We start from the raw sequence: 12,897 nt of genomic DNA on the forward strand, positions 1-12,897 counted from the left end.
CTTCAGGTGCTGAGTTACCTAGTGTATGCCGAGTGCCAATATTTGGACGTGATTTCTGTGATCCGACTTGTGAGAATTATTTCATTTGCAAAATTTAATTTAAGATCTTTTCTTGGGATGAGTCCAAACCATTGTTGGATCGGCCCTCCTCTTATGTAACGTTCTAGAATGTTCTGTAAGCCATTTTGGCAAGTATAAATATAGAGTTTAGGCTTAGAGCTAGGAGGGTTTTTAGAAAAGAAGTTTTTGGTAGCAGAATTGAAAGTGCGAATTTGCTGTTGGATCTTCGAATGTGAATGTATGGTAATTGGTCATAACCCAGAAGGCCTCACAACTAGGCATGTATGAAGATATTTTAATGAATCAATAGAAGTATTTCCCTCTTCTCCTCCTTTGGTTGCTGTCCACTTGTGTTTGCTTCCGTTGTGTTTACTCTTGCAGGGTGGTTTGGATAGCTGGGTGAGCCTTTGGCCCTGGTTATTCATCCCTTTCCTGTGTCATGATGTATCCTAGCAACTTTCCTAATGTGACACCAAATGTGCATTTCTTAGGATTAAGCCACAAGCTAAATTTTTCCATGCAATCTAGGATGGGTCCTAAATCTTGCAGATGGGTTTTTCATTTGGTTCTTTTGACCAAGGTATCATCCACATAGTCCTCCATGGTCTTATACATCATGTCATGAAAAATTGTAGTTACTACTCATTTATAGGTTGCACCAACATTTTTCAAGCCAAATGGCATTACATTCCAGTCAAAAGATTCTCTACGCACATGTGAAAGTAGTTTTCTCTTGCACTTCTAGAACTATTTCTATTTAATTGTAACCAAAAAATCCATCCATAAGCAAGTACATCTCATAGCCTATCATCATGTCCACTATCATATCAATATTGGGAAGTATAAAATCATCCTTAGGACATGCCAAGTTGAGATCATGGAAGTCAATACAAACTCTGATAGATTCATCATGCTTGGAGACTGGAATAATATTAGATATCCATTCGACATAATCAATTGTGTGCATGAAACTAGCTTTTAGAAGCTTCTCCAATTCTACTTTGATGAGCAATACAATGTGAGGATGCATTTTCCAAAGTTTCCATTTAACTAGTTTGATGCCTAGTGCTATGGACAAGTGATGCATGATAAGATCAGGATCTAGTCTTGGCATGTCAGAGTATGTCCAAATTTTTTTTATCTTCTTCTCTCAAAAAAAGGCAATGAATTCTTCCTTTTCTTCAAGTGACAATGATTGTGCCAAATGTATCATATGAGGATGTTCTTCTATACCTAGGTTCTTGGCTCTATCAATACTAATGATCTCTCCTGAAACTGACTTGGAAGCACATCAAATATCTCATTTGTGGGCGCCTTAGAGAGGTTTTCACCCTTGGATACATCTTTTGATTTTACTTTTTTGGGTTCTAACACTACCACAATGTAGTTTTCACCATCAGACCTTTTGTATTTTTTCTTTTTAATTGTATGACTGAGATACTTGATGTCAGCTTTAGTCATGTTGATGCTCTATTCATTGGTGGAAGACATTGTAAGTTTGACAACGTTTAGGTAACAAGAAAAAGCATAATCATTCTAGAATGTGGGGACTTCACTAGATGCATTAGGGTTCTAGTCTATAATCTTAGGATGTGTGAGTGAAAGAATAGTGGTTGGTTCAATTGCATTCACAATATAGTCATTAATTGCTTAGACCAGCAATTCAAGACCTACGGTGACTTTGTCCATAGATGTGTTTGAATGCCTTTGAGTACTAAAATCAGCAATTGATGACTCTAGGACACTAGTTGAATCAGATCCATCCGACCTAACCCTAGACATTTCACCCACTTCAATTTGGTTTTCATAGACATGAACTTGGTCAATGTGTTTATCAGTAACTGCTTCTGAAAGAGAGTCAAACTCATATTCTTTAGAATCTGTGCTATATGGTGAGAGACTATAGAATTCTCCAATAGTGATAGGGACATACTCACCTTCATCATTTGGGTTCTTACACAGGTACTCAATATGCAATGATTGACTAGACTCTCCTTTTTTTGAATGATCTTTGGGTTGCTCAATATTGTCCTTAGAAGAATCACTAGTGTCATCCATAGTGCTAACACATGGCACAAAGTCATCTGGCTCAGCAAATAATTTAGCAAGATCATGAGGAATAGGATAAGGATAGGGATCCTCATCATCAGATTATTCCTCTTGAGTGTTTGACTTAGCTTGTGACTCATTTCTAGATGAACTCTCAGGTTTTGGTATGAATTTATTAGGTCCCAAATGGAAATGAACCTTCTTAAATCCTAGGCCAGTTGTATCATTGTTTCTTTGAGCTGTTGTCTTGATAGGATCAATTAGGCCATTATTATTGCACCCAATAGGACTAGTTCCCTTGTAACCAAAATACTTCATAAGCCTAATACCAGGCCCATATTTCTTAGGAGTGATTTCTTGAGCTTGCTTTATTAAGTCTACTGGAGTCTCTTCTTTGTAAATCCATGCAATAATGGCTCTATTTTCACTTCATCCTCTATGGGAATTGTAGCCTTGACAAAAGTTCTATTATACTTTGTCTAAGGTATCAGCGCGAATGACTTCTTTTCCTCTAAGGGTCTCCCATAATGACAAGGAGACTTTGGAAGGGATGTTAATGACAACACTGGTTTGATATGGTATTCTCCCATGCCAATTTCTTTTAGTTTGAACGATGCTCAATTTGTTTTAGCTTATTGTCATGATAATTAGTGGATTCCCAGTTAGTAGGGATGAAAGTTTCAATAGCTTTGAGCATATTGTAGGTATAGCTAGTGGTGGTGGGAATAGTAACTTCAGAGTCATGAAATAGGAATTTGATGCATTGGTGATATATGGATGGCACAACACACATCTCATGTATCCATGGCCATCCTAATAGAATGTTGTAAGCCAAGGGAATGTCGATCACCTGATAGGTGACATCCCTTTCTACTAGACCAACACAAATGGGCAAGACCACAAGACCTAAAGACTTTCATTCCATTTTTTCATATGATTTGATGGTGATCTTGCGTCGAGGATCAATAGAGTCCTCAAAATAATTCAATTGTCTAAGAAAAGTAGGAGAGACAATGTTTAGGCCAGTGCTGTTATCAATGAGTACCTAACAAACATGTGTCTGATGGATCATAACCTCAATATGTAGAGGTTGATTGTGCAAGTGAATCAGTGAGTTATCATCCTCCTCAGAGAAGGTGATAAGGTAAGGTGAGGTTAGATGACCTCCCATGGATTGAAATCGCTCAAGATCAAGATCTTGAGGAACATTTGGCAAGATTTTAAGCAACACAAATATGGATATTTGAGCATTAGTTTGTTTCAATTGATCAAGAACACTATAACTAGCTACCATTGAATTTGTTGTGAGTTTTTTACCTTTTCCAAATGGACTAGCAAGGGCTTTGTCTTTATGTTGTTTAGGATTAGGAGTAGAAGGCACATGGCCTTTTAGCACCAACTTGGCACAAGAATGAGTAATAGCATTAGCACATTGTTGTGAAGGTGTGTTATTTGTTGTGTTGGAAGTAAGGCCCCTCAAGAGAAATGGTGTCTTGGGTTTATCATTATCTTGTTTGCCCTTAATGGTAATGATGTTGTAGTATTTAGAATCTAGAGGCTCAACCATGTTGATCACATTGTCATCATTGGAATATGCATAGTTGACCTTGTTGTTGGGTTTTTGTTTTGAAGTCTCTCCTTTTTCATAGGTTGAGAAAGGCTCTTTGAATACCTTGTGATCCAATTTTTTATTATGTCCATCTACCACAAGTTCACCAGCATCAATCATGTCTTGGACTTTATGGCACAAGTTTATGCAGTTGCTAGTTTTGTGTCTCTTATTTTGGTGATGCTCACAGAATGAGGATTGATTCCACCATGGTGGACATGGTTGTGGATCATAGGGACAAGTGTTGTTTATTGGTGAAATAAGCTTGTGTTGTAGAAATGTTTTGTAAACCACATCCAAAGGTTCACCCAAGGGTGTATACTCTCACTTAGGGCATGTGGCCCATGAGTTTCTCATTTTGTTCCCTAATATCTTGTTGTTAGGAGGAGGCTTCTAAACATTTTTGGCTGCATTGAGACCATTTGTGAGATTAAATGCTACTTTAGCAGGTTTGGGAGTGACATTATCAACAACTCCATCATGTACAATTTCTTAGTTCTTGTTGGCATATTTGGTTTTATCCCTGTTGGAGGTGGAACCTTGTTTTGTGTCCTTATAAAGAGTGAGTTCACCTTTCTTGACCATAAATTCCTTGATGTAGATAGCTGGTGTGATCATGTCTTTAAAGGTATGCAGACCTTGAAGTTGGACTCTATACCCAAAATTAGGTAAAATATTATTAGTGAAAATGTCAAGCTTTTCCATTTCTAGAATCTTGCATGAATATTTAGTGTATAGTTGTCTCCACTGTTGGAAGAATGTGAGAAAAGGTTCTTCCACTTTTTACTTAAGGTTGCATAGATCTCAAATGTTGACAGGGTGTTGAATGTTATGAGAATACTTTTGGACAAATAAGTTGGCAATTTCATCAACCGTCTTGATACTGGGAGGTAGGTTTGATAAACACTCCAAAGCCTGGCCACCTAGGCTTTTGGGGAATAAATGTATGAGGTATGTCTGGTCATGTATAAATTCCATAGACAAGGTGCCAAATTCCTGCAAGTGATCTTTTGGATCAGTGGTGCCAAAGTACTTGTCGTACTTAGTTAGCTCTATGCCTTGTGGGAAAGGAGTCATGTTTATGCTCTTGTCAAATGAAAATGAACGAAGAGTGTCTAATTTGTATATTTTTGAGGGTTTCTCTTTCTCATGCATCATCTGAGCCAGTTGGTCTTGCATAATTTTTAGTTGTTTTTGGAGTTTGGAAGTCTTGGTTTCCTCTTCAGGTGTGATAATGGTTTCCACATTGAAATGAGATGGAAACTTAGCTCCCTCTTGGGCAAGTTTGAGAAAGTACTTTTCTTTCTCTTTATTGAGTAGGATTCCCATGACCTTTTGAAAGTTTTTGTCTCTTCAACATTTTGCTATGTGTTTAGGGATTATTTCCACCTCTTCCTATTCCTCATCGATGTCATGGTCTTTCTCTTTCTCTTTGTCATTCCTAGGTGGTTATTGATGTCTACTATGATTACCATGTTTAGGTTCATGATTAGTCATTATAGGAAGGTGTTTAGTTTTAGTATGTTGTGTTTTGAGAGGTACTTTGAAAAGGAAGTCAGACATTATGTTTAGAGATATAGCACCTCTTCCAGTCTCAAGATCCTCTTGATATAAAGGGTTCCTAGTTTGTTGTAGGTTGATGGAAAATTTTTGCTAGATGGGTGAGGGAGATCATGAAGATGCCTCACTAGACAAATTGGATGCAGACTATGTAATAAAAGGAAGGAAACCTCTATCACAATTATGACCCATAGCACAACCTTGTCTAAGTCTAAGAGGATAAAAGACATTGCCACTTCTTGTTGTGACAGTCATAGACAAGGACAAGAAACAAGAACCTGGACAAGGACCACAGAAAAACTTAGTCTCAACAGGACAAGACAAGAATTTTGTATGCTAAAGCATGAGCAGTCTAATTTGAAGGCTAGAATAGCTAAAGGTTATGACTATCATAATGTGGAGTATGAAAAGCACTCAAAATGAGAATCTAGAGAACTAAAGGACAAGACTAGTCAAAGTGCAGATCACAAATCTTTAGTTAAGCTAAATGATACTATTCAAGATTGTGTACAGACATAGAAGGGACAACTTAATATAGGAAACAGACTAAATGTAGGTCACAGATTGGTCAAATAAGCTAATTTGACAATTTTAGAGCAAGGTCTTGCACGAATATTCTCTATGAGCTGTGTGAGAAAGTATACTAGTGGTGCAAAATCTTGGAACAACAATCTAAACTCTTGCAAAGAGTTACTATGGCTAGCGTGAAGAAGTGACATGATAGCAAAGATAGTTGGCAAGATCTCATGTGGGCATACACAAGTTCTTGCATGAAGACCTGAATCAGCTTGGGCAAAAAAGTAAATTCTTGTGCAAGGAAATGTAGGACTATACACAAAATTCAAGACCAAATTGACAATAAAGTTGGATTTCGAAGAGATTTCTTGACTATTTGGATAGATTGGATAGACTAATTGGACTAATTTGTTCGGTAAACAACAAGGTTAACTTTGAAAAAATTGTTTGGATAGTGTTTAAGTTTCAACCAAGGCAAAGTGTTTTTAAACAAGAGATTGGGAAGCAATCAGTAGTTGAATACAATCCAACTGAGGGAAAAGAAACTTAGAGGGATGAGGGAGTCTTAACTCTTAGTTTGCTTGAGGAAGTTTGGACCTTTTTTTGACTTGATAACAAAAAAAATTTATCCCTAGAAATAGAAAATGGTAGAGAAGGCAAAACCTTTGTCCCACATCTTATGTGCATGCGTATACCTCACACAGCCATGTCACCCCCTATAGGGCACCTGTGTTTTTGGTATATTCAAAGGACTCAATAGTATACATTGAATGAGCACCCTTGTGGTAGGGGACAAGCACATATACCACCTTAAAATGTCTAGTAGCATGGCTATGGTGAGTTCTATAGGAGAGATTATTCCCCCTCCTTGCACAAAGATTATGCCTCCTTTTGGAGGTGAACTGGGTGGCTTCTAACTACAAGGTTTTTACTTGGCTTCCATTTGTATTAATTCTCGGTGGCTCAGCAAGCAGAGTTGAGACCAGCAGCTCACACTAGCATTTGAGAGTACACACACTTGCTTAGCATGATAGTACTAGGGCCAATACAAGCTAGTACAATAGATAAAGCTTCCCCTTGATATGCAATATCAATAATCAAGGGAAAGAAATTAATTCAGCTTTGGAGTCTTTCGCTCTACAAAGCATCTTGATTATAGTGAGTTAGAATCTATGGCAAAAGGAGTGTGCTCACTTGGGTCATTCTTGGAGGTTGGATCACTCTGGCAGGCCCTCTAAAGGATTGACTCAAATTGGTGGTTTGGATTTAAGGGTTCAAGTTTTTGATTTCCCCCAAGGGGAAAGAGCATAATCCTCTACCTTATTTCCTCACCCAAAAAAGTAGAACAAGTTAATTTATCAACTTAGCTTAATTAATCTAGACTTGTCTTTTCTCAAGATTCTAATTCGCTAAAAGGAAACCATCATATCTTCATAAAAAAGGACCCATACTAGAGAACCACTAAGCTGCTTGCCTTCTTTGGAATGTTGTCTTTCAAAAGTGTCTAAGTTTATGATTCACCCTTGGTCATGACCTCCAAGTGGTGAAGAGCATAGTGCCCTATTCTTCTATCTTGCACCCTAGGAAGTTCACAAGCCCCAATTAATCTATGTTTTGAAAGCAAGAAAGAAGACATGCTATTTTGTGAGTTTTAAAAGTAGTCTTCGTCAAACATATCTTTAGCAATCATCCTACAAACAAGGGTCAGTTTCTATTTGAGTGGGTTTTGTAAGGAATCTTTGACAAATGTCCTATAGACAATAGTTAAGCTACACAAAACTAGAGAAATAGAACAATAAAGATCAAAAGAAAAACATGTTACAAAAATTAAATGAACATAATGTTAAAAAGTGATAAATTATGCTCACTGTTGTGGAATTTTGAGTGAAATATTATGCAAGTCGCACAAAATCTTTCATCGAGTCGAGCGAGAAAATGATGTGCCACATGAAGACTTGTGTAATGGGGCACTTTCTCATGCATTATGGTTTAAAAATTTGCGTGAGAACCTTCAAATCCTCATGTGAAAATAGAATATCTCATGCAAAGATTCGAGTGACTATACGAAATAGTATGGACAAAATGCTAAAATGTCAGAAAAAATGCAGATGAGGCCAGAGAAATTGATTTCCTCAGCCCCACTATAGGTGCCAAAAACGTATACATGAATTTGTGGGCCTCTGAACCTCTTACAGACTTCAACATGGTCCTTACCTGTGAATTCATCCTAGAATGAACATGAGAGGGTTCATCCAAGAGCTCTAATAGTGCGACCCATTGCCTTCTATCTAGGTGGATTTTTCCTACTTATGCTCTTAGATTTGAGGTACAGGCAATCAAACCATGCTAGAATGAGGGATTTAAATGCAATTAAGCCTATATGAGTGCAATTAGTCTAAATGATTATGCAATTAATCTAAGAACATAATAAATAGAATTAACTAAATGAATGTGTATTAATTCTAAATGATATTAATCTAAGAAGATGAGAGCTTTATGAAAGTATTAAGCTTAAATGCAATTCAGCAATGATTTGATAGCAATTCCATTCAACCTTTGTAATGAGAAATTATAAGTCCCCTAAATAGAATTCCTAGAATCCATCAATGGTTGAGATCAATTTGGATGAATGGTTAGGATTAGATAGAAGATTCAGTTGAAATGGAAACTTCCTTGTGCAAGTGAGGTGAACTATTTCTAATCTGAGTGTGATGAGTAGTTAACTAAACTTGTCAAAAGTGTGAGAGCAAGTTAATTGGGTTGGTTCTGATTTTAAGTAGTTCACTCAAAGTTTCCATTTAGAACTGAAGAGACAATTTTGAAGATATTATTTAATTTAATAAAGTGAGATATGATTTGATAAATTCATTTTCTATTTAATTGAATAATCATATTCAATTAATTAAAATTAGTATAATTATTAAATTAAATAAATTTAATCCCTTAGTACATTAGCCTTTAGGTGATAATTTAATTTAACTAAAGTATAAATACTTAATAATTAAATTAAATCTTAATCAGTAGGTTTAATGCAACTAATATGAGTCAATACTTTAGGAATTAAATAGATGTCCTGATTAATATAGATTTAGGGCTTTTTGCATTTGACAATTAAGTCAAATAGTGAATATCAAAATAGGAATTGCCTAATGACATAGGACTTAGAATTGATCAGAATAGACCAAAATTGGTATCATGGAAATGAGCCAATTTTTGGGTATTACACCTAAACCTTGTCCATGTCCTCTACCTCTTCCTCTTTGATCTCCAAAGTTTTGATCACGGAAGTGGTTGAAACCCTCATTGCTCTAGTTTCGGCTAGTACCCACATCTTTATTTTCTTCTGGTTCTCATTTTGGCCTCCAAATGACCTACCTCTACCCCTTCCTCCTTGACTCTTCCCTTTTTTCCTTCCATCAAACTTTTTTTTTAGCTTCTCGACTCGTAAGGCAAACTAGTATGCTTCTTTAAAGCTAGTCATTCTAAACAAACTTAACTCCTCTTGAATGCTAGGTGCTAAACCACTAAGGTAACGATAAACCTTCTCCTTATTTGCTTCTACATGCCACACCCTAATAAGGACTTGATAAAACTCCTCTATGTATTCCTAGATAGCTTTTCCTACTTTCTTTAACCCTTGCATCTTCTTGAACAAATCAATCTCGTAATCAACAAGAATAAACTACTTCTTTAGTTTGTCCACCATGCAATCCCATCTTGTGATTTTCTCCTTTCCTCTTCTATTTCTTTTCAACTAAATCTCTTGCCACTATATTTTTTCATTGCCTTTCATTTTGGTTTTCACAAACTTAAGCCTATCAAGGTCCTTGATATCCTCATACTCAAAATATTCCTCTAGCTCATTGATCTAGTTGATCAACTCATCTAGGTTTAGATTTCCTAAAAACATGTCTACGTTAATTTTAGGTCTTTTTCCAAGCTTGAAAATGGCACTAAAAATCCTCTCCTCCACTTTTTTTAGAAATTCTCCATCTCCTTCCCCTTTCTACCCAATATTTCCTTCTTCTTCATTTTCTTCCTCACTTTCATCGCCTATGGTAACATTCATCCCTCTACAAATCTCCTCCTATAATGCCTGGACTTGCCTCTAGATGGCTCTAACTTTAGGAGTAACAACTTTGACCCTTCCACCATTCTCCTTTCATGGAGGCAACTTCTTGTATCAAAACCCACAACCACATAGCCTGGTGCATACTGCTTCACAGTTGGTGCTCTATCTACACATTCAAGATAACTTGCTCTAATACCACTTGATGAGGGCACAATCCAAGACAAAAAATGAACACAATAGTAAAGGGAAAATATTATTATCAAAAATGATATGCCATTACATTTAGTACAAAAAAAATAGACTCCATGAAATGTCCTATGTGCTTACAATGTTATCAGATTCTTGAGAAAACCCTTCTCACAATACCCTCTCCCAAGCTTCACCAAAAACTTCCTTTACAATGCCAAAAATGTCCTTAAGTTACCCAAATTAGGTTTAGGGTTAGGAATAAATTTTAGAATATTCCATTTGGCATCCACCACCAAAATAGAAGGTTCTAGAAAACATGTCCAAAGTCAGGGTAAAATTAGAAGAGTCCAAAAATGGTAGTCCAACTTCTGGGAGGTATAACTTATGATCTAAGACTCTGATTGATAAACTGTTTACATTTCCAAAAATCTCTCTAAGTTCTCTATAGCCCTATGGAATAGCTTTGTTGTCCCCAATTTTTGAGGCCCATACAAGGCTATTTAGTGCCTCAAATCTGACTTTGAAGTGCTCTTAAGAGGTATCCAAGCAACTTAAAATTATAATAACTTTTAAACCATAAAGCTTTTTGACCTGATTCTTTTTCTAGAGTGCTTTAAATTACAATTATAATCATTCTTCCAATTTACACCCTCTAACTCATTATAATTATGGCTCAATTACAAAATAACCTATTTTTTGCATTGGCATGTATCCCAAGGTGCTCAAAAATTCTAACTGAGAAAACCAATAGTGGAACTATGAGAGTTGGAATCTTAATTTGACCCAAATGGGCATCTAGAATATTTTTGGGTGATATAAGATTTTCCTTACACCACTGGATGCTCCTGCATCATCAATCCATTTGGAGATATGAGATCTATTTACTCAGTGTGGCCTATTTGTATTATTAAAAATGACATTTCTTCTTGGATGTCCTTAAAGAGGGAGCACATAATGTTGTTAATGATTGTAGTGGGTATTTTTTCATTTAATAGTTATCTAAACTAATTTATAAAAAGTGCATCAAAATGGTCATAATAATTATGTAATATTTATGTTCATTCAATTACTAGGTAAATACCAAGTTGAAGATATAAATGTGTATATTGAACCCCTTATTGACAAGTTGTTGAAGTTATAGAATGGGGTCACTATGTATGACATCTCTAGACTAGTAGGACAAAGATAATTTCAATTACATGCAATGCTTTTATGGACAATACATGATGCCCTTGGGCTAACTCATTTTTGTTGTATGTTATATTGTAAGGTCACATATTTTTGGTCTATTATAGTGGTTACACATTATTTTTGTATTCCCAAGTTGTGCATGCTAATTGTACATGATCTTTTATATCTTCAAACAAAGGAAAAATTTGCATGTCTAGTTTGTGGTTTGAAGATGAAATCTCATCATTCAAAAAATTTAGGAAAGCATGTATTTGGCAAGTTTAGGAACTTTCTCCACAATAATCATGAGTGTCAAATTATGGAAAACATCTTTTTAATGAGAATGGAGAGACAACATCAAATCCATGAAGAATAACATGTCATCTATGGAAGTTGGAATATGATCTACTAAATTACCAAGGCAATGTCTAGTTTGTGGTTTGAAATTTGAAATTTATATTTTGATATTATATATTATTTAGTAATGATTTAATTGATTCTCATGAAGGTCTTCAAGGCAGCAACAACCAACTTCTTAGAGGAATAAAAATTTATCCTACTCAATTTAGTAGGTTATCGTACTACAAGGATATCCTAATCATGTATTTGTTTGATGCTATGTATATTCAAAAGAGTGTAATAGAGACACCATGGAAAATATTGGATAAAAGGCATGATAGAGAAAAATTCTTCAAAATTTGTAATGACATTCATGAATTCAATCATGCACTAAATATTTCATTGAATCAAATAGCAATGGAAACTGCATAAATACGAGTGCCCTTCCTTAGTTATTAATAGAGAAATACAACGATGAATTAAAAGAGCCCATAAATTTTTTTTCCCACAAGATCTACTTCAAATATAAGCAGTCTTGTATCAAAGCAAGGTGATTTTGGGCCAGGGTTGAAAACACATGATTGGCATACCTTCATCAAGGTATGTCATGTTCTGTATTTACAATATATTTGTAAAATTTTATGTACTACCTATTGAATTATTTTATAATATATTGAAAAGATCATTTTTTAATGATTGTAGTATGTCCTACCTCTATCCCTCCACACTAGTTTGACAATAGTATTAAACAAGTTATATATGATCTTGAAGAATACATGAGGTTAGAAGTGTTATTTCTTAGATTTGTTGTACATATATTATATTTATGACTTGCTTTACTTTTTATGTAATTTATTATATATTTTTATCTAAAATCTCATTTATATGTTTTTGCATGTTGAATCTCTTTTAGGTGGTTATCATCTTAAAAAATTGATAAAAAAGATCTAAAATATTGGAAGAGAAAAAATTCACAGCTTATGTATGAAATGCAAAAGTGTCTACCTTCAACATTTTTCAATGCTCAAGAACGCTACCTCATACATCAAGTTGAAGAGATTGGATTGTGTGGGGGTGAACCCACAATAGTGGGTTACAATTTTTTGGAGGAAGAAATTCCTCCAAACAAGCACGGATCTGAAAAATTACCCGTATAGTTTCAATAGAAACTCTTTTTCAAAGTTTCGATCGAAACTAATTACTTTCAATAGAAAGTAACTGTCGATCGAAACTAACCGCGCCGAATAGTTTCGATCGAAACTTACGTAAAGTTTCGATTGAAACTTGGAACGTGGGTTTCCCTACAATTTTAAAGTTTCGATCAAAACTTTAC

This window comes from Cupressus sempervirens, chromosome 4, assembly GCF_028749045.1.
Source record: "Cupressus sempervirens isolate cs-2001-9-10 chromosome 4, ASM2874904v1, whole genome shotgun sequence".
NCBI lineage: Eukaryota > Viridiplantae > Streptophyta > Pinopsida > Cupressales > Cupressaceae > Cupressus > Cupressus sempervirens.